Source organism: Mesoplodon mirus (assembly GCF_964341445.2).
Source record: "Mesoplodon mirus genome assembly, chromosome: 7".
In the NCBI taxonomy this organism is placed as follows: Eukaryota; Metazoa; Chordata; class Mammalia; order Artiodactyla; family Ziphiidae; genus Mesoplodon; species Mesoplodon mirus.
Window position 1 is genome coordinate 100737120 of NC_138983.1, and position 23885 is coordinate 100761004.

The 23885-nt window shown below is 35.3% G+C and overlaps 1 pseudogene across 1 annotated transcript in view; it reads right to left on the bottom strand.

Moving 5' to 3' along the window:
* LOC309808088 (ferritin heavy chain-like) overlaps positions 1–22681 on the bottom strand; it is a 34860-nt pseudogene extending 12179 nt beyond the window's left edge. The window contains exon 1 of the transcript in view: positions 22592–22681. The product of the transcript in view is annotated as a ferritin heavy chain-like (transcript). The remainder of the gene's footprint in view (positions 1–22591) is intronic.
* Between the last annotated feature and the right edge of the window lie 1204 nt (positions 22682–23885).

A 23885-nucleotide genomic window follows, 5' to 3' on the forward strand; every position in this document is an offset into this window, starting at 1 on the left:
ACCCCCTTCAGTGCCGTTTTATCATATATTGGGAATACAGTTAAATTTATTTGTCCCAGTATGCATTACATCCAGGATACTCTGATTAAAAATTGCATACATTAAAGTTCACCCTTTGATGTACTATTCTACGTGTTTTGACAGATGCGTAGTCATGTATCTTATGCCTAGTACCATACAGTACAGTTTCATCAACCTAAAATATTCTCTGTGAGTGGCCTTTGTAGTCATTCACTCCCAACCTCTGACAAATGCTGATTTGTCTTCCATCCCTATAATTTGTCTTTTCCAGAATGTTGAATAAACGGCATCATACAATATGTAGACTTTTGAATTTGGCCTCTTTGACTTAGCAACATGCATTTAGGATTCATCCATGTTGTTCTGTGAATCTATAGTTTCTTCCCTTTTATCCCCTGAAGTATCCATCATCTCGAATACCAAGTTTGTTTATCCATTCACCTGTTGAAGGATAATATGATATGATTATTTCCCGTTTGGGACAATTATAAAAAAAGCTGCTATAACCATTTGGGTATAGGCCTTTGTGTGAATATAGGTTTTCAATTAGCTGGGGAATATGATTGCCTGATCCTATTGTAAAACTATGCTTAGCTCTGTAGGAAACTGTCAAACTGTCTTCCCAAATAACTGTATCATTTTATATTCTCACTAGCAATGAATGTATGTTCTTGTTGCACTTCAACAGCATTTGGTATTGTCAGTTATCGGATTTTAGCTCTTCTAATAGGTGTGTAGTTATATCTCATTGTGGTTTTATTTGTATCTCTCTAATGACATATGATGTTGAGCATCTTTTCATATGCTTATTTGCCATCTGTATATCTTCTTTGGTAAAAATATGTGTATATGTATTTTTCTTTCTTTTGTTCTTATAGATTGTGTGTGTGTGTGTGTGTGTGTGTATACACACATATATAAAGTTAGGTTGCTTGTTTTCTCATTGTTGAGTTTTAAGAGTGCTTTATATATCCTAGATATGAGTCCTTTATACAATATATTCTTTTGGAAAGTAAAAAAAATGAAATGGATACAAGGTACAAATAAAAGTTTTAACCAACAGTCATATGAAAAATTTTGAAGCTGCCCAGTTGAACTTTAGGATATTTTAGAGAAGTGAATACTCATTAGCTTGCTAGTTACAGTATTATTAAGGGAATGGTTGAAACATTGGCTCTTATATAAGTTCCTCAGAATTTTTCTAAGTAAGGAAGCTAAAATTATACCCTTATGAAAATTCTCTTACTATATAAATAAACATGAAATCTACTAAATGTCTTGAGACTTTAAAGCATATTCCTATAAATAAATGAAAATATTTGTGAGATATAAGAAGATCTCTGTGACTTTTGCTTCCCCTTTATGCGTTGAATATAGTTTACTTCTGTTTTCTAATTCTAATTATACTGTATGAAATAGCAATATTATACTGGATGCTTATTCTGAGACAGATAACATGCAAAACCATGTTACATAAATTATATTGATTTACAAATAACCCATTTGTTTGATTTCATACGAAATTTAGAAAGAATCTATATTGTGTCCAGTTTACAGAGGAAGAGCCAGAGGCAAAAGAGGCATTTATCATTCCTCATTCACAAGGAGAAACTAAGGCATACTTGTTAGTTAGGTAGAAAACATCATTCAGCTACATCTAACAAAGGAAATGATAAATATTCCCTTGACAAGTTAATAAACATGTTTAGAACAATTAATTCTGTCATGAAAAATACTGTGATAAAAGAATAATCCAAGATGAATCAAATCTTTAGAAAACAGCTTTTTCATGGGCATTGTTGTAAGCACCATGAAAGAGATAAAAATCTAACTGTTATTATTCATGGAAAAATCAAGGATTGCAGTTGGATCTATAGAGTAACAAATATAAATCTGTGATGTTAATCACCTACTGCTTAAGAGGTAAATGTCTCAGTTTCCAAAGTCTTGTGTATTTATTTATTTATTTTCTTTATTTTTAAAAATGTATTTATTTATTAATTTATTTTTGGCTATGTCGGGTCTTTGTTGCTGCATGCGGGTTTTCTCTAGTTGCAGCCATAATGTATTTATTTTTATTTCTTTGGAGATTTATTTTCTTCTTACAGATCATATGGTATCACCACTGTTTAAAATTCTCATATTATTCTTTCATTTAAAAATTATTTTGCTAAAGTACTTAAAATTTTTATACAATATTAAAGGTTACTTTCCATTTACGGTTATTACAAAATATTGGCTATATTCCCCGTATTGTACAATATATCCTTGAGCCTGTCTTACACCCAAGAGTTTGTACCTCCCACTCCCCCACCCCTATATTCCCCTTTCCCCTCATGTCTGGTAACCACTAGTTTGTTTTCTATATATGTGGGTCTGCTTGTTTCGTGTTATGTTAATTAGTTTGCTGTATTTTTAGATGATACATATAAGCAATATCATACAGTATTTATCTTTCTGTCTGATTTATTTCACTTAGCATAATGCCCTCCAAGTCCATCCGTGTTGCTGGAAATGTCATTCTTTTTTATGGCTGAGTAGTATTCCATTATATATATATTTGTATATATATATATATATATATATATATATATATATATCACATCTTCTTCATCCATTTATCTGTTGATGGAAACTTAGGTTGCTTCCATACCTTGGCATTGTAAATAACACTGCTTTGAATATTGGGATGCATGTATCTTTTTGAATTAGTGTTTGTTTGTTTGTTTGGTATATACCCAGGAGTGGAATTGCTGGGTCACATGGTATCTCTGCCATTCGATTTTTGAGAAAACTCCACTGTGTTTTCCACACCGATTTACTTTCTCAACAACAGTGTACAAGGGTTCTCTTTTCTGCACATCCTCACCAACATTTGTTATTTGTTGACTTTTTGATGATAGCCATTCTGACAGGTGTGGAGTGATATCTCACTGTGGTTTTTATTGGATGGGCCAAAAGCTTCGTTCAGTTTTTTCTGTAAGATGGCTCTAGTAGCACTTAGTTGTCTTTAACTTTCTTCAAAACAATTTTGTTAGATTGTATGTGACAGCTGTCATATCAGCATGCATATAAAGAAAGACTTATCAAAATTGGTAAATTTTTGTGTAGCCATTTTAATATTGAAGATGGAAGAAAAAAGCAACATTTTTGGCATATTATGCTTTATTATTTCAAGAAAGGTAAAAACGCAACTGAAATGCACAAAAAGATTTGTGCAATGTATGGAGAAGGTGCAGTGACTGATTGAACATGTCAGAAGTGGTTTGCGAAGTTTCGTGCTGGAGATTTCTCGCTGGATGATGCTCCATGGTCAGGTAGATCAGTTGCAGTTGATAGCAATCAAATCGAAACAGTAATTGAGAACAATCAACATTATACCACGTGGGAGATAGCCAACATACTCAAAATATCCAAATCAAGCACTGAAAATCATTTGCACCAACTTGGTTATGTGACTCACTTTGATGTTTGGGTTCCATATAAGTTAAGTGCAAAAAATCTTCTTGACCATATTTCCACCTGCGATTCTCTACTGAAACGTAATGAAAACGTTGCATTTTCAAAACACATTGTGATGGGTGATGAAAAGTGGATACTGTACAACAATGTGGAATGGAAGAGATCATGGGACAAGCGAAATGAACCACCACCAGCCACACCAAAGACTGGTCTTCATCCAAAGAAGGTGATGTTGTGTATATGGTGGGATTGGAAGGGAGTCCTCTATTATGAGCTCCTTCCAGAAAACCAAAGGATTAATTCCAACAAGTAGCGCTCCCAATTAGACCAACTGAAAGTGGCAGTCAACAAAAGCATCCAGAATTAGTCAACAGAAAATGCATTAATCTTCCACCAGGATAACACAAGACCACATGTTTCTTTGATGACCAGGCAAAAACTGTTACAGCTGGGCTGGGAAGTTGTGATTCATCTGCCCTATTCACCAGACATTGCACCTTTGGATTTCCGTTTATTTTGGTCTTTACAAAGTTCTCTTAATGGAAAAACTTTCAATTCCCCGGAAGACTGTAAAAGGCACCTGGAACAGTTCTTTGCTCAAAAAGATAAAATGTTATGGGAAGATGGAATCATGAATTTGCCTGAAAAATGGCAGAAGGTAGTGGAACAAATGGGTGAATATGTTGTTCAATAAAGTTCTTGGTGAAAATGAAAGATGTGTCTTTTATTTTTCCTTAATAACTGAAGGCACTTTTTGGCCCACCCAATATTTGCATTTCCCTGATGATTACTGATGTTAGGCATCTTTTTATATGCCTATTGGCTATCTGCATTTCTTCTTTGGAAAAATGTCTATTCAGTTCTGCCCATTTTTTAATTGGGTTGTTTGTTTTTGATGTTGAGTTTTATAAGCTGTTTATACATGTTGGATATGAACCCTATATTGGTCATATCATTTGCAAATATTTTCTCCCATTCAATAGGTTGTCTTTTCATTTTGTGGATGGTTTCCTCTGCTGTGCAAAAGCTTTTAAGTTTAATTAGGTCCCATTTGTTTATTTTTGCTTATATTTTCTTTACTTTAGGAGAGGAATCCGAAAAATAGAGCAGAAATAAATGAAATACGGTCAAAAAAAATCAATGAAACTAAAAGCTGGTTCTTTGAAAAGATAAACAAAATTGATAAATCTTTAGCCAGACTCATCAAGAAAAAAAGAGAGAGGGCCCAAATCAATAAAATCAAAAATGAAAAAGAACTTACAACGGACACCACAGAAATACAAAGGATCCTAAGAGACTACTATGAGCAACTCTATGCCAATAAAATGGACAACCTAGAAAAAAATGTACAAATTCTTAGAAAGGTACAATCTCTGAAGACTGAACCTGGAAGAAATAGAAAATATGAACAGACTGATTACCAGTACTGAAATTGAATCAGTTATTTAAAAACTTCCAACAAACAAAAGTCTAGGACCAGATGGCTTCACAGGTGAATTCTACCAAACATTTAGAGAAGAGTTAACACGGATCCTTCTGAAACTAATCCAAAAAATTGCAGAGGAAGTACCACTTCCGAACTCATTCTTTGAGGCCACCGTCACCCTGATACCCAAACCAGACAAAGATACTACAAAAAATGAAAATTACCAGCCAATATCACTGATGAACATAGATGCAAAAAGTCTCAACAAAATACTAGCAAACTGAATCCAACAATACATTAAAAGGATGATACACCATGATCAAGTGGGATTTATCTCAGGGATGCCAGGATTTTTCAGTATCCCAAATCAGTCTGACACACCACATTAACAAATTGAACAATAAAAGCCATATGATCATCTCAATTGATGCAGAAAAAGCTTTTGATAAAATTCAACATCATTTATGATAAAAACTCTCCAGAAAGTGGGTATAGAGGGAACCTACCTCAACATAATAAGGGCCATATATGATAAGCCCACAGATAACATCATACTCAACAGTGAAAAGCTGAAAGCATTCCCTCTAAGATGGGAAACAAGACAAGGATGCCCATGCTTGCCACTTTAATTCAACGTAGTTTTGGAAGTCCTAGCCACGGTAATCAGAGAAGAAAAAAAAAAAAAGGAATCCAAATTGGAAAGGAAGAAGTAAAAACTGTCACTGTTTGCAGATGACATGATACTATACATAGGAAATCCTAAAGGTGTCACCAGAAAACCACTAGAGCTCATCAGTGAACTTGGTAAAGTTGCAGGGTACAAAATTAATATGCAGAAATCTGTTGCATTTCTATATGCTAACAATGAAATGTCAGAAAGGGAAATTATGGAAACAATTCCATTTACCATTGCATCAAGGAGAATAAAATACCTAGGAATAAACCTACCTGAAGAGGCAAAGACCTGTACTCCAAAAACTATAAGACATTGATGAAAGGAATTGAAGATGACAGAAACAGATGGAAAGATATATCGTGTTCTTGGACTGGAAGAATCAATATTGTTAAAATGACCATACCACCCAAGGCAATCTGCAGATTCAGTGCAATCCCTATGAAATTACAAATGGCATTTTTTTCACAGAACTAGAGCAAATAATTTTAAAATTTGTATGGAAACACAAAAGATCCTGAATAGCCAAAACAATTTTGAGAAAGAAGAACAGAGCTGGAAGAGTCATGCTTCCTGTTTTCACACTATACTACAAAGCTACAGTAATCAAAACAGTATGGTACTGGCACAGAAACACACATAGATCAATGGAACAGGATAGAGAACCCAGAAATAAACCCACATACTCACAGTCAATTAATCTGTGACAAAGGAGGCAAGAATATATAGTGGAGAAAAGACAGTCTCTTCAATAAGAGGTGCTGAAAAACTGGATAGCTACATGTACAAGAAAGAAATTAGAATGTTCTCTAACACCATGTACAAAACTAAGCTCAAAATGGATTAAAGACCTTAGTTTAAGAGTGGACACTATACAACTTCCTAGAGGAAACCATAGGCAGAACACTCTGACATAACTTGAAGCAATAGTTTTTTGTAAAAATACTTTAATAGAATTTTAAAAATATGAACATGTGGTGGGAAAATTTTCTTCGCATTTGCATTTTTTTTCTTTTTTCACAGAATTGGTCATCTGACTGGGTATAAACTATTGGTATAAAATAGTTTTTATCAGGCATTATTCTGTTGACGTCTAGTATCCAGCAGTTCTGGTAAAGGGTTAGATGTACATCTGATTCCTTAGTAGGTCCCTTGTTTTTCTGCTCTGACATCTTTTTAGAAAGCCTTATACTTAAGTTTCTGAAATTTCATCAGCGTATGTTTCGCTATGAATCTTTTTTTAACACTTTGAACTCTGTACATTACTCTGTGGACCTATTTCAGTCTGAAAACTCAGATATTTGTTCAGCTAAGGGATATTATTTTATTAATGTCTCTGATGATTTCTTCTCTGTTTCTTATGTTAACTGATTTTAGAACTTCTGCTAGTTTTGTGTTGGACTTAATCACCATATTTCTTAATTATCCCTCATATATTTAATCACTGTAACTTTTATTTAACATTCTGTAGTATTTCCTCAATTTTATTTCCCTTTTGCCTGATTCATTGCATTATTCAGTTCATATACTGAAGATTTAAATTCCAGAAAGAGTATTTTAGTTATTTATTTATAATATATAAATGTAATATTGTGTTAATTTTTATAACTTGCTTAATCTGAATTGTAAACACAGATAATATTCTCTTATCTGGTGTATTTCCAAAGGATGTTCCACTTGATATTTGAGAGTTTAATAGGTATTACTTGAAAAAAAAATCTTTTCTAAAGTCAAATGAGTTTAGGAAACACTGCGCTTAACAAATATTAAATTTATTTCTTGAATCCGTTATTGTAAATGGCATTTAATGAACTCATGGGCATTGGGAAACTCTAAGAAGTGATTTTATAGGGCGAATTTTTCAGATTTATTTTACTAAAATATTTATAAATTAAAGAACATATTAAGGCACAGGGCCGTTTAAGAAATGGAACCATGTCACTTTAGAATATACAGCATTGGAAATACATTTTTTACAATCAAATTTTGTTAAATTTAATCTGGTATATTATTGGAAATTTCTAATATCTTTGTATTAAATAAATAAATTAAGAAGTACTTTATGAAGATAGGAGCAAGGGAATATCATTTTTTCCTCCATGCCCATTTCATTTCCTCCTCCAGGATTTTGAAACTAATTTATCACATCTTTATTTTGGTGACAGGTTAAAGTTTGGTTGTCTTTTTCTAGATGATAGTAATTATATTAAATGAAGGGAATTAAAGTACTACAGGAAGGCTTGACTAAGTTTACTTTAGCTTTCCTCCTTATCACTATTAGGAAAACAGTATTCAATCAAGATCTGTCGGTTTGGAGACTAACTGTTGACAGGGTCTAAAAAAACACTGTGTTAAGATTATTTCTGGTATAAAATTTATTATAATCAGATCAACAGTGGGCCACAGAAATAGCTTTTTAAAAGTAAAACCAATCAGTCAACATATGTATTGACTGCCTATATATTTGTAATAAGAAGAGCTGTATTGTATATTGACTGTTTTGTTGCCAAATTACAGGAAAAACCACAGTTGTTTACAGCAGTGACTTTTTTACCCAGCAGGATGGACAAAACATTCTCAGAAATGTTATACATATTTTCAGTGTAGTCAATTTTGTGGTTGCAACTGTATTTATTTTGATTGATTTAACTCATGGTTAAGTGTTTGCAAGGCCCTTTGTATGTAAGTCTGTGGTGCATTATTGAACTAGAGTTCATTAGGTAATGGAGTTTTATGAACTTTATTAACTTTTTCATTTTCTTACCCAGGAGTAAATAAATAAGGTTCTTGCTCTAAATAATAATTTCATGAACTATTGGTAAGATGACTTTAATTTTAAAAAGGCTAGCAAAAATAAATGAATGAAAAGCTTGTTGCTGTGTTCTGTCATCATCATCTTGCAGAACACAACTTTCATATTCACATTAAAAAGACATATTGCTCAAGTTGATCATTAACTGGGAAAATGAGCCATAGGGTATACACTATGCTAAAGAACAGTGAAGTGAGAAAAATTCCCAAGACATTTGCCTCTTGAAAACAGCCTATAAGTAAAACCTTTTAAGCACCATGCTGTCATTTGATAAACTGTTACACTGAAAAGGTAAAAGTCAATACCCAAATTTGAGATGTCACCACACACATATACTGTGTGACTTCACTTGTCTGTAAATTGAAGTCCTCTTTTTAATTTTAGTTATAATAGTCAATATTCTGGTAGTTAGCAGAAAGTTAACAATAATAGCTTAATGATAAAATAGCAGCCCTGGGAATTGAGATAATTCATGATCTATATATATTCTCAGTGTACTGCTCCTTCATTTAAGATATATAGGTACAAAATGAATGCAATAAGCAGTCTTTATTTCTTTCGCAGGTGTGAAAGACTTGGGCTTCTGTGTCAAAAAGTCCTCAGTTGAAAGCTTGTTCCAAGCTATGTGAACTTGCATATAGTGATTTAGTCATCAGAAGAATGGGGCTAATAATACCATATATTATAAGTATTAAGTTAGATGATTCATTTAAAATGATGCTAATGTTACACTTAGCTCATTGGCTTCAATGAATATGTGGTAGCAATTATTTTTAAAAGACTGACCTTGATAAAGTAGTCTATTCATTATGAAAAAACTCAAGTTCATTTTTAAACTTTAGGTTCTTCTGTTGTGAGTTTGGAAGGCTAACATAATACCTTTCCCCCCTTTTTTCTTTTTTTTTTCTTTTCCAGCTGGTCCCTGAAATCTCATTTATATTTTTTCTTGTAGAAGTGTTAGTAGGTAGCACATTTCCAGCATGTGAATAGCTTTTGGAATCAATAAATCCTGAAGATTAGTTTGAGACAGAGGAACTAAACTTCAAAAAGTAGCTTATCAAGGGCTACATTTATATGGCCTTTAGACATTTCTTATATTATTGTCCTGAATTTTTATTTAATTTCAAGAGTAACTGTCTTGTCTCTCTAAAAACAGCAGAAAAGGAACCTTAGATATTGTCTGTGTTTCCATTACAGATGTTTCTCTCCCAGAGGCTCAATAATAATGGTGTAATAAGTAGTAGATCTTATGGAGTTTTTTAGTCCACTGAATACAGATCCACTAAATATTGGTACTGATGCACTGTACTGTACTGTGAAAATTTTGAAGGTTCATCATGCTAAATTTGCTTTTTAAAAAAATTAGAGGAAAGATTGCAAACATACAATATATAGTAGATTTCAGTGGTTTTTATTTTTTATTTATTTTTTAAAATAAATTTATTTATTTATTTTATTTGTGGCCACATTGGGTCTTTGTTGCTGCGCGTGGGCTTTCTCTAATTGTGGCAAGCAGGGGCTACTCTTTGTTGTGTTGTGTGGGCTTCTTATTGTGGTGGTTTCTCTTGTTGCAGAGCATGGACTCTAGGCTTGCAGGTTTCAGTAGCTGTGGTGCATGGGCTCAGTAGTTGTGGCTCACGGGCTCTAGAGCGCAGGCTCAGTAGTTGTGGTGCACAGGCTTAGTTTCTCTGCGGTATGTGGGATGTTCCTGGACCAGGGCTCGAAACCGTGTCCCCTGTATTGGCAGGCAGTTTCTTTTTTTTTTAATTTTTGAATTTTATTTTTTTATGCAGCAGGTTCTTATTAGTCATCCATTTTATACACATCAGTGTATATATGTCAATCCCAATCGCCCAATTTATCACACCCCCACCCCCACCCCCCTGCAGCTTTCCCCCCTTGGTGTCCATACGTTGTTCTCTACATCTGGTCTCAACTTCTGCCCTGCAACCCGGTTCATCTGTACCATTTTTCTAGGTTCCACATACGCGTGTATGACAGTCTCTCGGTCCATCCACGTCTCAAATGACCCAATTTCGTTCCTTTTTATGGCTGAGTAATATTCCATTGTATGTATTACCATGTCTTCTTTATTCATTTGTAAGTCGATGGCCATTTAGGTTGCTTCCATGACCTGGCTGTTGTAAATAGTGTTGCAGTGAACATTGGGGTGCATGTGTCTTTTTGAATTATGGTTTTCTCTGGGTATATGCCCAGTAGTGGGATTGCTGGATCCTATGGTAATTTTATTTTTAGTTTTTTAAGGAACCTCCATACTGTTCTCCATACTGGCTGTATCCATTTACATTCCCACCAACAGTGCAAGAGGGTTTCCTTTTCTCCACACCCTCTCCAGCATTTGTTGTTTGTAGATTTTCTTATGATGTCCATTCTAACTGGTGTGAGGTGATACCTCACTGTAGTTTTGATTTACATTTCTCTAATAATTAGTGATGTTGAGCAGGTTTTCATGTGCTTCTTGGCCATCTGTATGTCTTCTTTGGAGAAATGTCTATTTAGGTCTTCTGCCCATTTTTGGATTGGGTTGTTTGTTTCCTTAATATTGAGCTGCATGAGCTGTTTGTATATTTTGGAGATTAATCCTTTGTCCGTTGATCTGTTTGCAAATATTTTCTCCCATTCTGAGGGTTGTCTTTCATCTCGTTTATGGTTTCCTTTGCTGTGCAAAAGCTTTGAGGTTTCATTCGGTCCCATTTGTTTCTTTTTGGTTTTATTTCCATTACTCTAGGAGGTGGATCAAAAAAGATCTTGCTGTGGTATCTATCAAAGAGTGTTCTTCCTAGGTTTTCCTCTAAGAGTTTAATAGTGTCCAGTCTTACATTTAGGTCACTAATCCATTATGAGATTATTTTTGTGTATGGTGTTAGGGAGTGTTCGAATTTCATTCTTTTACATGCAGCTGTCCAGTTTTCCCAGCACCACTTATTGAAGAGACTGTCTTTTCTCCATTGTATAACGTTGCCTCCTTTGTCATAGATTATTTGACTATAGGTTAGTGGGTTTATCTCTGGGCTTTCTATCTTGTTCCATTGATCTATGTTTCTGTTTTTGTGCCAGTACCATATTGTCTTGATTACTGTAGCTTTGTCGTATAGTCTGAAGTCAGGGAGTCTGATTCCTCCATCTCCGTTTTTTTTCCCTCAAGACTGCTTTGGCTATTCGGGGTCTTTTGTGTCTCCATACAAATATTAAGATATTTTGTTCTAGTTCCATAAAAAATGCCATTGGTAATTTGATAGGCATTGCATTGAATCTGTAGATTGCTTTGGGTAGTAGAGTCATTTTCACAATATTGATTCTTCCAACCCTGGAACATGGTATATGTCTCCATCTGTTGGTATCATCTTTAATTTCTTTCATTAGTGTCTTACAGTTTTCTGCATACAGGTCCTTTGTCTCCCTAGGTAGGTTTATTTCTAGGTGTTTTATTCTTTTTGTTGTAGTGATAAATGGGAGTGTTTCCTTAATTTCTCTTTCAGATTTTTCATCATTAGTGTATAGGAATGCAAGAGATTTCTGTGCATTAATTTTGTATCCTGCTACTTTCCAAATTCATTGATTAGCTCTAGTACTTTTCTGTTGGCATCTTTAGGATTCTCTATGTATATATCATGTCATCTGCAAACAGTAACAGTTTTACTTCTTCTTTTCCAATTTGTATTCCTTTTATTTCTTTTTCTTCTCTGATTGCCATGGTTAGGACTTCCAAAACTATGTTGAATAATAGTGGTGAGAGTGGACATCCTTTTCTTGTTCCTGATCTTAGAGGAAATGCTTTCAGATTTTCACCATTGAGAATGATGTTTGCTGTGTGTTTGTCATATATGGCCTTTATTATGTTGAGGTAGGTTCCCTCTATGCCCCCTTTCTGGAGAGTTTTTATCATAAATGGGTGTTGAATTTTGTCAAAAGCTTTTTCTGCATCTATTGAGATGATCATATGGTTTTTCTTCTTCAATTTGTTAATATGGTGTATCACATTGATTGATTTGCATATATTGAGGAAACCTTTCATCCCTGGAATAAATCCCACTTGATCGTGGTGTATGATCCTTTTAATGTGTTGTTGGATTATGTTTACTAGTATTTTTCTGAGTATTTTTGCACCTATGTTCATCAGTGATATTGGTCTGTAATTTTCCTGTTTTTGTAGTATGTTTGTCTGGTTTTGGTACCAGGGTGATGGTGGCCTCATAGAATGAGTTTGGGAATGTTCCTTCCTCTGCAATTTTTTGGAGGACTTTGAGAAGGATGGGTGTTAGCTCTTCTGTAAATGTTTGATAGAATTCACATGTGAAGCCATCTGGTCCTGGACTTTTGCTTGTTGGAAGATTTTTAATCACAGTTTCAATTTCATTACTTGTGATTGGTCTGTTCATATTTTCTATTTCTTTCTGGTTCAGTCTTGGAAGGTTATACCTTTCTAAGAATTTGTCCATTTCTTCTAGGTTGTCCATTTTATTGGCATAGAGTTGCTTGTAGTAGTCTCAGGCTGCTTTGTATTTCTGCAGTGTCTGTTGTTACTTCTCCTTTTTCATTTCTAATTGTATTGATTTGAGTCCTCTCCTCCAGACTCTTGATGAGTCTGGCTACTGGTTTATCAATTTTGTTTATCTTCTCAAAGAACTAGCTTTTAGTTTTATTGATCTTTGCTATTGTTTTCTTTGTTTCTATTTCATTTATTTCTGCTCTGATCTTTATGATTTCTTTCCTTCTGCTAACTTTGGGTTTTGTTTGTTCTTCTTTCTCTAGTTCCTTTAGGCGTAAGGTTAGATTGTTTATTTGAGATTTTTCTTGTTTCTTGAGGTAGGCTTGTATAGCTATAAAGTTCCCTCTTAGAACTGCTTTTGCTGCATCCCATTGGTTTTGGATCGTCTCGTTTTCATTGTCATTTGTCTCTAGGTATTTTTTGATTTCCTCTTTGACTTCTTCAGTGGTCTCTTGGTTATTTAGGAATGTATTGTTTAGCCTCCATGTGTTTATGTTTTTTACGTTTTTTTCCCCTGTAATTCATTTCTAATCTCATAGCACTGTGGTCAGAAAAGATGCTTGATATGGTTTCAAGTTTCTTAAATTTACTGAGGCTTGATTTGTGACCCAGGATGTGATCTATCTTGAAGAATGTTCCATGTGCACTTGAGAAGAAAGTGTAATCTGCTGTTGGAGGGAATGTCCTATAAATATCAATTAAATCTATCTGGTCTATTGTGTCATTTAAAGCTTCTGTTTCCTTATTTATTTTCATTTTGGATGATCTGTCCATTGGTGTAAGTGAGGTGTTAAAGTCTCCCACTATTATTGTGTTACTGTCGATTTCCTCTTTTGTAGCTGTTAGCAGTTGCCTTATGTATTGAGGTGCTTCTGTGTTGGGTGAATATACATTTATAATTGTTATATCTCCTTCTTGGATTGATCCCTTGATCTTTATGTAGTGTCCTTCCTTGTCTCTTGTAACATTCTTTATTTTAAAGTCTATTTTATCTGATACGAGTATTGCTACTCAGCTTTCTTTTGATTTCCTTTTGCATGGAATATCTTTTTCCATCCCCTCACTTTCAGTTTGTATGTGTCCCTAGGTCTGAAGTGGGTCTCTTGTAGACAGCATATATATGGGTCTTGTTTTTGTATCCATTCAGCAAGCCTGTGTCTTTTGGTTGGAGCATTTAATGCATTCACGTTTAAGGTAGTTATCGATATGTATGTTCCTATGACCATTTTCTTAATTGTTTTGGGTTTGTTTTTCTAGGTCCTTTTCTTCTCTTGTGTTTCCCACTTAGAGAAGTTCCTTTAGCATTTGTTGTAGAGCTGGTTTGGTGGTGCTCAATTCTCCCAGCTTTTGCTTGTCTGTAAAGCTTTTGATTTCTCCATCAAAACTGATTGAGATCCTTGCCGGTTAGAGTAATCTTGGGTGTAGGTTCTTCCCCTTTCATCACTTTAAGTGTATCATGCCACACCCTTCTGGCTTGTAGAGTTTCTGCTGAGAAATCGGCTGTTAACCTTATGGGAGTTCCCTTGTATGTTATTTGTCGTTTTTCCCTTGCTGCTTTCAGTAATTTTTCTTTGTCTTTAATTTTTGCCAATTTGATTACTATGTGTCTTGGCGTTTTTCTCCTTGGGTTTATCCTGTGTGGGACTCACTGCCCTTCCTGGACTTGGGTGGTTATTTCCTTTCCCATGTTAGGGAAGTTTTCGACTATAATCTCTTCAAATATTTTCTCGGGTCCTTTCTCTCTCTCTTCTCCTTCTGGGACCCCTATAATGCGAGTGTTGTTGCATTTAATGTCGTCTGAGAGGTCTCTTAGGCTGCCTTCATTTCTTTCCATTCTTTTTTCTTTATTCTGTTCCGCAGCAGTGAACTCCACCATTCTGTCTTTCAGGTCACTTATCTGTTCTTCTGCCTCAGTTATTCTGCTATTGATTCCTCTAGTGTAGTTTTCATTTCAGTTATTGTATTGTTCATCTCTGTTTGTTTGTTCTTTAATTCTCCTAGGTCTCTGTTAAACATTTCTTGCATCTTCTCAGTCTTTGCCTCCATTCTTTTTCTGAGGTCCTGCATCATAATCTTCACTATCATTATTCTGAATTCTTTTTCTGGAAGGTTGCCTATCTCCACTTCATTTAGTTGTTTTTCTGGGGTTTCCTCTTGTTCCTTCATCTGGTACATAGCCCTCTGCCTTTTCATCTTGCCTGTCTTTCTGTGAATGTGGTTTTTGTTGCACAGGCTGCGGGATTGTAGTTCTTGTTGCTTCTGCTGTTCTTGTTGCTGCCCTTTGGTGGATGAGGCTATCTAAGAGGCTTGTGCAAGTTTGGCATGCAGATTCTTAACCACTGTGCCACTAGGAAAGCCCAATTTTTATTTTCTTAATTAAAAAAATTTTCAACTTTATTGAGATATAATTGAGAAATAACATTGTATAAGTTTCAGGTATATAATGTGATGATTTGTTACCTGTATGTATTATGAAATGATTACTACAGTAAGGTTAGTTTATCCATTGCCTCACATAATTAAATGTTTGTGTGTATGTGGTGAGAACATTTAAGGTTTGTCTTAGCAACTTTCAAGTATATAATATGGCACTGTTAACCATAGTCACCATGTTGTATTTTAGGTCCCCAGAACTTACTCACCTTATAACTGGAAGTTTGTACACTTTGACCAACATCTACCCATTTCCCTCACCCACCAGTACCTAACAACCACCATTCTGCTGTTTCTGTGAGTTTTTTGTTTTAGATTCGACATATAAGTGAGATCATAGAGTGTTTGTCTTTCTCTGTCGGGCTTATTTCACTTGGCATGTCCTCAAGGTCCAGCCCTGTCACAGATGGTAGGAGATCCTTCTTTTTTATGGTTGAATAATATTCTTTTATATTTAGGTATATATGTATGTGTGTGTGTGTGTGTATATATATATATATATATACGTATATATATATATGTATGTATATATATATATATATATATATGTATGTATATATGTATGTATACGAGATAACATATTCTGCAAAGCCACTTGCCTATAGCCGCAGGATAACAACATGGCAATGCTGGACTATGAACTCATTTCTGCCTGGCTCAAAAGGCTGGGCTTTTAATGCTGTTTCATGCAGAGTGTCAGAAATGAAAAGCAATTTCCTTTTTCTTTATTAAACTACATATTCCTAGAACAAAATTCTCCAAAGGTTTTGTTACCCCTTATGTGACACTGTAATACAACTGATTATTATAATATTTGTATAATATACCAGCAACTTTAGGCACGTGGCTGGCTTAAAGTGGAGGCTCACATGGACACACGTACCACCAAAGGGAATTTTAACAGAGAGAAAGTTTGCTCCAGCCTACTGCAACCTATTTTCCTAACCTCAGCAAATCTTTATTTTAAAGAATTTTAATATGAGCATAATTAACCTGGTTAGCAATGTTTAATAATTACACAGTGTTTGTTTTCACTAGGGTTGTAGCAAATAGAAAATATATGTTTCAAAAAATAGGATGAGGTATAATATTTTCCCTTTTTTAGTAGGATACAATTTGATGTAAAAAGTTAAGTGCTGTGCACTTGGCGCAAAAAGAAGCAGTGAAAGGGCGATAATTAAGAAATCACAGGTTTCCATTTTGTAAGACATTAAATAACAGGAGTGGCTATTCATTACCTTTCAATTCTTCCATGTACTATCAGTTTCTTCCTCATGATGGAAATATGTGTTGAATAAATTATGCCATAAATATTTGCTTACTTAAAGGCATTGTCTTTATTATGCACAATAAAAGTTCCTTATTTACTCTAATGATAGATTGAAAGAGAACAATATCCTTAACTTTTTTTTAAATGGTGAAAGATCAGGAGAGCATGATACGAGTATGAGTGGCCATGCAGTCCACTTCCACCTTGTCTGTGGCTTTTACATCCAGAAAGGAATTTATCCCCCCTCCTGCCACATAACTGACCAACAACAGGCAAGATGAAAAGCAGGGTACAACTCATTCCAGAAAATGAAAGTATATCTTTGTGTTTTCTTTATTAGAGGCTCTGGTACATATGTTATTGCCCTAGTTTCAATAGTTGGGGTCCAAGGTTTCAAGATGTATATTTCATTTTTCATAATATTGCTGAATGTCAGTGTGGAAATAATGCACACAATTAGAAGACACTGACTCAGATCTCACACTTTAGGTAACTCAAGTTATCTGGAGTTTTCTCTGTTATTAAAATGAAGACAATAATACCCTCTGGTTTCTCTATATCGTTAACCTCAAAAAAACCAAAGATGGGCTTCTCTGGTGGCGCAATGGTTGGGAGTCCGCCTGCCGATGCAGGGGACATGGGTTCGTGCCCCGGTCCGGAAGGATCCCACATGCCGCGGAGCGGCTGGGCCCGTGAGCCATGGCCGCTGAGCCTGCGCGTCCGGAGCCTGTGCTCCGCAACGGGAGAGGCCGCAGCGGTGAGAGGCCCGCGTACCGCAAAAAAAACCAACCAAACAAACAAACAAACAAAACAAAACAAAACAAAAAAAACCCCAAAGATTGTGAATGGGCTTTGAAAACTTTAGGAGGCTACACTAACACAGATATATAAGGCTCTCCTGGTTTCTCTCTCCTAAAAACTACAGGTTTGAGGGCAGGTTATTTCTTAAAGTCTCATTGATGCTAAAAAAAAAAATCCAAAGAGATCAAACATTGCTCCTGTTTATTTCTATATGACAACTTATACCAATACAGGTAATTACAGCAATGGAAAAAACCACATAATTTCTCCAAGGAAAGTTTATTTCACTGGAAGTAGCCATCACCAATAAGCAATAGGAAGCTTTTCTAGTGACTCTCATTTTGCAAATACATTTTTTTCATCTTAATAGATAAGATTGACTGAGCTTTAATTGAAGGCTATCACACAAGATAAACCCCATTAAAGCTTTTTTTTTCTTGGGTTCTCTGTACCTTTTTGGAACTCTCCTTCCTTCCTCTCTCCCTCCTACTCTTCTACAAATATTTGCTGAGTATCATTCTGTGATGCTTGTAATATTAGGGACTTATGTAAAGTGATCATTTAATTCTCACCAAAGTTTGAGTTTGATGATATGGTTTCCACTTTATAGTTGAGTAAATGTGTTCTGTGAAATGCAAGGTCACGTAACCAAAATGTGGAAAAGCAGATTTTATGGGATGGAATAGTGTAAGGGTGAAAGCTGCTTCACAAAGTCAGAGGCTTGAATGAAGAGCCACAGAAACCAGATAATGCTGAGCCAGAGGGCATAATATTGGCCTCTTTGATGTGTGAGTAAATAAGTTTTTCAATTTCCTAGATTTTTTTGGGGGGGGTACGCGGTCCTCTCACTGTTGTGGCCTCTCCCGTTGCGGAGCGCAGGCTCCCGACGCGCAGTCTCAGCGGCCATGGCTCACGGGCCCAGCTGCTCCGCGGCATGTGGGATCTTCCCGGACCGGGGCATGAACCCGTGTCCCCTGCATCGGCAGGCGGACTCTCAACCACTGCGCCACCCGGGAAGCCTCAATTTCCTAGATTTTGAAGGCGTTAGTTACTCATTTGTCTGGAGTATTAGAATGAATTCTTCAGTAGAAGGCAACTGGCAAATGAGGGTCCTTGTCTAAAAACATAAGATCTTAATAAAACCAATCATAAAATTGGCCTCGAAGGAGAGAGCATTGAAACAAGATCACAGTGGCCTGAGTGAAACCCTAACAATAGGGAAGCTCATGTACAAAGACATAGAGGTATGAAAAGGACATGTTGACTGGAATCTGGAATGTAAGAGTGTGTTTGTGTGGCTGTGTGTGTGTGAGAGAGATGTGTTTATGTGTATAGGTAAGTTTAGATGAGCCTGGAGAATTAACAAGCATATGAATTTGACCAGATTTGCATTTTATAAAAATATACTTAAGAAGAGAGGCTAATTTGGAAATCATTGCATAAATAAGATACAGCAGTGCTATGGACTTAAGGTTGTGGTGAGAAATTTTAGATTAGAGAGTAATTCTAGGCTTTGGCTTCCAAAACTACATAGAAAGGACCTGGTTCTTCAGGCACACGATGCTCACAGGCAAACTTCATTTGAAATAGAATATTTGCACATAAACAGATATCCTCTGCTATAAGGATGAAATATATACATAAACTTCCATTTATAGATGAATTCCTTCATTAATGGAAACAGAAGTACACTTTAGGTCTGCACTATGAATTTTTCTAGCTACAAATTTTCCTGTCCCAGACAGTTTTAGCTGTTATTTTGGAAATGTAAAGGAGTTGCTTGATTTCTTAATGAGTGAATTTTAAATTGCTATTCATGAAATGCAAAGCATATGAATAGATTTCTGAGGATATTTGATGTTGCTGTGTAGTTTTGATCACAGATGTCTATTTTGCAAACTACATTTGCCAGGGAGTTGAAGCACCCTGCTGTTCTGTATCTGTGACATAGGATATGGAAATATTCCTTTGTGGTGAATTTTTATGAATATTGTAAAATTTAAAAATTATATTTAGTTGGGAGATAAGGTAAAATGGCATAACTCAAGTTTTACCGACAATTTAAGTAAGTAGTATTCAATCTGGTTTTGGGGGCTTGATGGAATTGTAAAAGGGGAGTTAATAATTTCATTATTAAGGAGAGTTAACATTGTTTTGACCATAGGTTTAAATTTTTGGTTAACAAAATAATTGTCATAATTATTTCATTACACTCTTAATATAAGTGGAGCTATACAATTCTCTTTTTACTCAACACTATTATTTTGAGATTCCTCCCATGCTGTAGTGACTTAGCAAGATCTTTTTTTTTTTTTCTTTGCGGTACATGGACCTCTCACTGTTGTGGCCTCTCCCATTGCAGAGCGCAGGCTCCGGACACGCAGGCTCAGCGGCCATGGCTCACGGGCCCAGCTGCTCCGCGGCATGTGGGATTTTCCCAGACTGTGGCACGAACCCGCGTCCCCTGCATCGGCAGGCGGTCTCTCAACCACTGTGCCACCAGGGAAGCCCAACTACATCATTTTTTTTAAGAGTAATTCTGCTTTTACTTATGGCTTCATTTTCACCAGTAATTGATACAACAGTGTAATGTTCATAACACTACAAAAATATGAGAGGAGTATATATGAATGTTGGTCTCATAGTTGATAAAATATTGATGAATCTGAAGCAAAATTCAACTTCTTTAATAGATATAGGTATATTCACATTGTCTTTATTCTTGAATGAACTTTATTAGTTTGTGTATTTCAAGGAATATATCTATTTCATCTATCTTGTCAAAATTATAGTCAAAGTATACATGTTACTTCTTGTTATCCTTTAGATAGCTGTGGAATCTGTAGAGTGATGTCACCTCTTTCGTTGCTGATTTTAGCAGTCTTTTTTTTTTTTACTAATTAGACTGGCTTGAGGTTAATATACTTTATTGGTCTTCTTAAAGAATCAGCTTTTACCTTCATTGATTTATCTCTATTTTTTCTGTCTTCTATTTGATTGAGTTCTCCTCCCAATTTTGTTCTACTGTTGACATCCATTTTGCTCTTATGTATCTTACAAATTCCATACTACCTAAAAAAATACCTTTCTTTAAATACTGAATCACCAATGATTTTAATATATAGGAAATCTTATTTACCCATGTAGTTATCAATTTCACTACTCTTTATTCCTTTAGATACTTATTTCCATCTGGTATAATTTTCCTTCTGCCTAAATGAAATTATTCAACTCTTTTGGGGGTACTTTATGTCTGCTGGTAATGAATTTGTTCATCTTTCGTATGACTGAAAAAAATCCCTATTTTGCCTTGGTTTAAAGAGATGTTTTCACTGTACATAGAATTCTAAGTTTACCAATTTTTTTTCTTTCTTTAAGGAGGCTGTCTACTTTTTCTCAGTTGCATTATTCAGATAAGAGGTCTGATTTCATCCTGATTTTTGTTTCTTTGTATGTAATGTGTCTTTTTTCCCTCTGGCTGCTTTAAAATTTTTCTGTTTATCACGGTTTTTGAACAATTTGTTTGCTATATGACTTGTCCTTTTTTTTTTATGTTTCTTGTGCTTGAAGTTTGTTGAAGTTCTTGGATTTGGGGACATAGTTTCCATTAAAATCGGGGAAAAGTTGCCGTTATTTCGTCAAACATGTTTTCTGTCTTGCCTTCTCTCTCCTCTCCTTTGAGACTCCAATTTTTTATATATATACATTAGATTGTTTGAAGTTTTCTTCAAACAGTTTACTGATGCTCTGCTCATTTTGAAAAATCTTTTCTTTTTGTTTGTGTTTTATTTTGGTTAATATTTCTTGCTTAGTCTTCAAGTTCACTAATCTGCAGTGTCTAATAATGTCATGGATGCCATTCAATGTGTGTTTTTTTTATTATCTTACACTTTGCATTTTTCATTTCTAGCAGTTTGATTTAGGACTTTAAAAAATATATTCCATGTCTCTAACTTAACTTTTTGAACCTTTTGAGTATAGTAATAAGAATTGTTCTATGGTCATTTCTGCTAATTCTAACATGTGTGTCGATTATGAGTTGGCTTTGATTGCTTCATTTCTTCATTACAAGGGTGATTACTGACTGCCTCTTTGCTTCCTTGATAATTGATTATTGGATGCCAGCCATTGTAAATTTTACCTTTTTGGGTGCTGGATAACTTTTTATTTTTACAAATATTTTTTACCTTTTTTTCTGGGATACTGTTAAGGTGCTTGGAAATGGTTTGATCCTTTTAGGTCCTTTTAAAGATTTGGTAGAAAGAAATATAGAAGTCTCCTGTTATATTATATGGCTAAATAATGTTCCTGTATTGTTCTTTTATAATATATGGTTAAATATTCCCAACCACCGAGGCAAGACCTTTCCATGTATATTGTCCATTGCCCTGTTAATCTTGAGGTTTTACAGTCTGGCTGATAGGAAAAGTCAGTATCTCAGGCCCTATATGAATACTAGGCACTCTTTTCTATAGTCCATTTAAGTGGTTCCTTTCCTGCCCTCTAGTAATGTACTCACACACATAAGCTGATCAGTAATCAGCTGAACAGTTAGCTGAACAGTAATCAGCTGAACAGTTAAGATTGCCAATCAGTGAACAGTAAACAGCTGAATAGTTAGGTGCAAGATTCTGGAGTTCCCTCTCTGTGAATCATTCTCCTCTCTGGTACTCTGTCTTGAAAAGTCTACCCACCGTGTTCTGTAGAGTCTCTCAGCCCTTTCTCCTTTATTTAGTGAGACTGCTGGTCTCTGCCTGGGATCCCCCTCCCTGAGCTGTGGCCTGGAAACTCAGGTAACATGAAGCAACCATAAGGCTCACATCATTTATTTCCTGTCTCTCAGGAATGAGTCTCTGCTCCTTGATGTCCAGTGTCTTGCAAACTGTTGTCTTATTTCCCTACCCTTTTTTTTTTAGGTGTTCCAGAGGGTAACTCTGATCCCTGTTACTCTATTTTGGCCAGAACAGAAAATGTAATTGACTTTTTCTTGCTTTGTCTCCACCTATTTGTCAATCTACCTTCTCAAAAGTCACCAATGACTTCCAAATCATCAAATATCGTCAGTCCCTGACTTACCGTGGTTCGACTTTGTGATGGTGTGGAAGTAATACACATTCAGTAGAAACCATACTTCAGATTTTGAATTTTATCTTTTCCCAGGCTAGCGATATGTGGTATGATACTCTTTCGTGATGCTGGGCAGCAGGAGTGAGCTGCAGCTCCGAGTCAGCCACGCTATCATGAATGGGAACAACTGGTACACGTAAAGCCATTCTGTACCCATTAACCATTCTGTTTTTCACTTTCAGTGCGGTATTCAATAAATTACATGAGATATTTAACTCTTTATTAAAAATAGGCTTTTTGTTAGATTATTTTGCCCAAATGTAGGCTAGTGTAAGTGTTCCAAGCCTGTTTAAGGTAGGCTAACAAACTATGTGGTTTGGTAGGTTAGGTCTATGAAATGCATTTTCAATATATGATATTTTCAAGTTACAATGGATTTCTCAGGATATTACCCAATCATAAGTTGAGGAAGATCTGTACCTTATTACATTCTTACTGATCTCCATCCTTAGAAATTGTAGCTCACACTCACATCATTGAAACCGAGTTCTCGCTTAACATCCATCCCATTCTATTTTCCTTTTCCCCCAATACTCATGAAATTTATCTACTTTAAAATCCATGAAATAAATACCAAACTCCTTAGCATACAACATTAGGTGTTTTACAAGTTTGATGCAGCATAGCTCTTCTTTTGCCATAGCCAGTAATACTCCAATACACAAATTACATATTAGATATAATTCTTCAACCATGGCTGCAACTCGTATCTCTTCTTAAAATCCATTTTTTCTTCATTTGTTTGCTCAACACATGTTTGTTAAGTTCCCATTTTGTGTCACAGTGTGCTGTATCCTCAAACTATTGCAATTAAAGATACAAACATTATGTTTTCCTATAATAAAATTTCTACCAATTCTTTGCCAGATGAAATAAATTTTGTCATATGAATTATTTCAAAGATTTTGTTCAAACTTCATCCTTGAAGTACATTCTTTTGGAGTAAGTTTTGAGTGGGGCAGGTTAAGATTGCAAATCAGTGAAATAGAATTAGATGTGTCAGTACAACCAGGATGACCTAAGATTGGTGTGCAGAAGCTAAAGTATGAAGCAAAGGAATAAAAATTTAGGTGACCGTGATTCAATGGGAACTTGGTTTAGTCTAGTGACCATTGTGTGTAACTGTTATTATTATTATTATTCCCTGCAGTATGAATCACAGGCAGGACATCTCCACTTAAGGTCAAGGACAACGTGACATTTTCATTTAAAGAAGAAAAGATGATTAGCAAATTGCCTACAGTTAATGGCCAGTTAGGAAAACATCTGATAATCAGATACCTTTGAAAGTTCACTATCTCCCCACTTTGTGATATGGCATATACTTTTTCCATATGATGAGAGATGTAC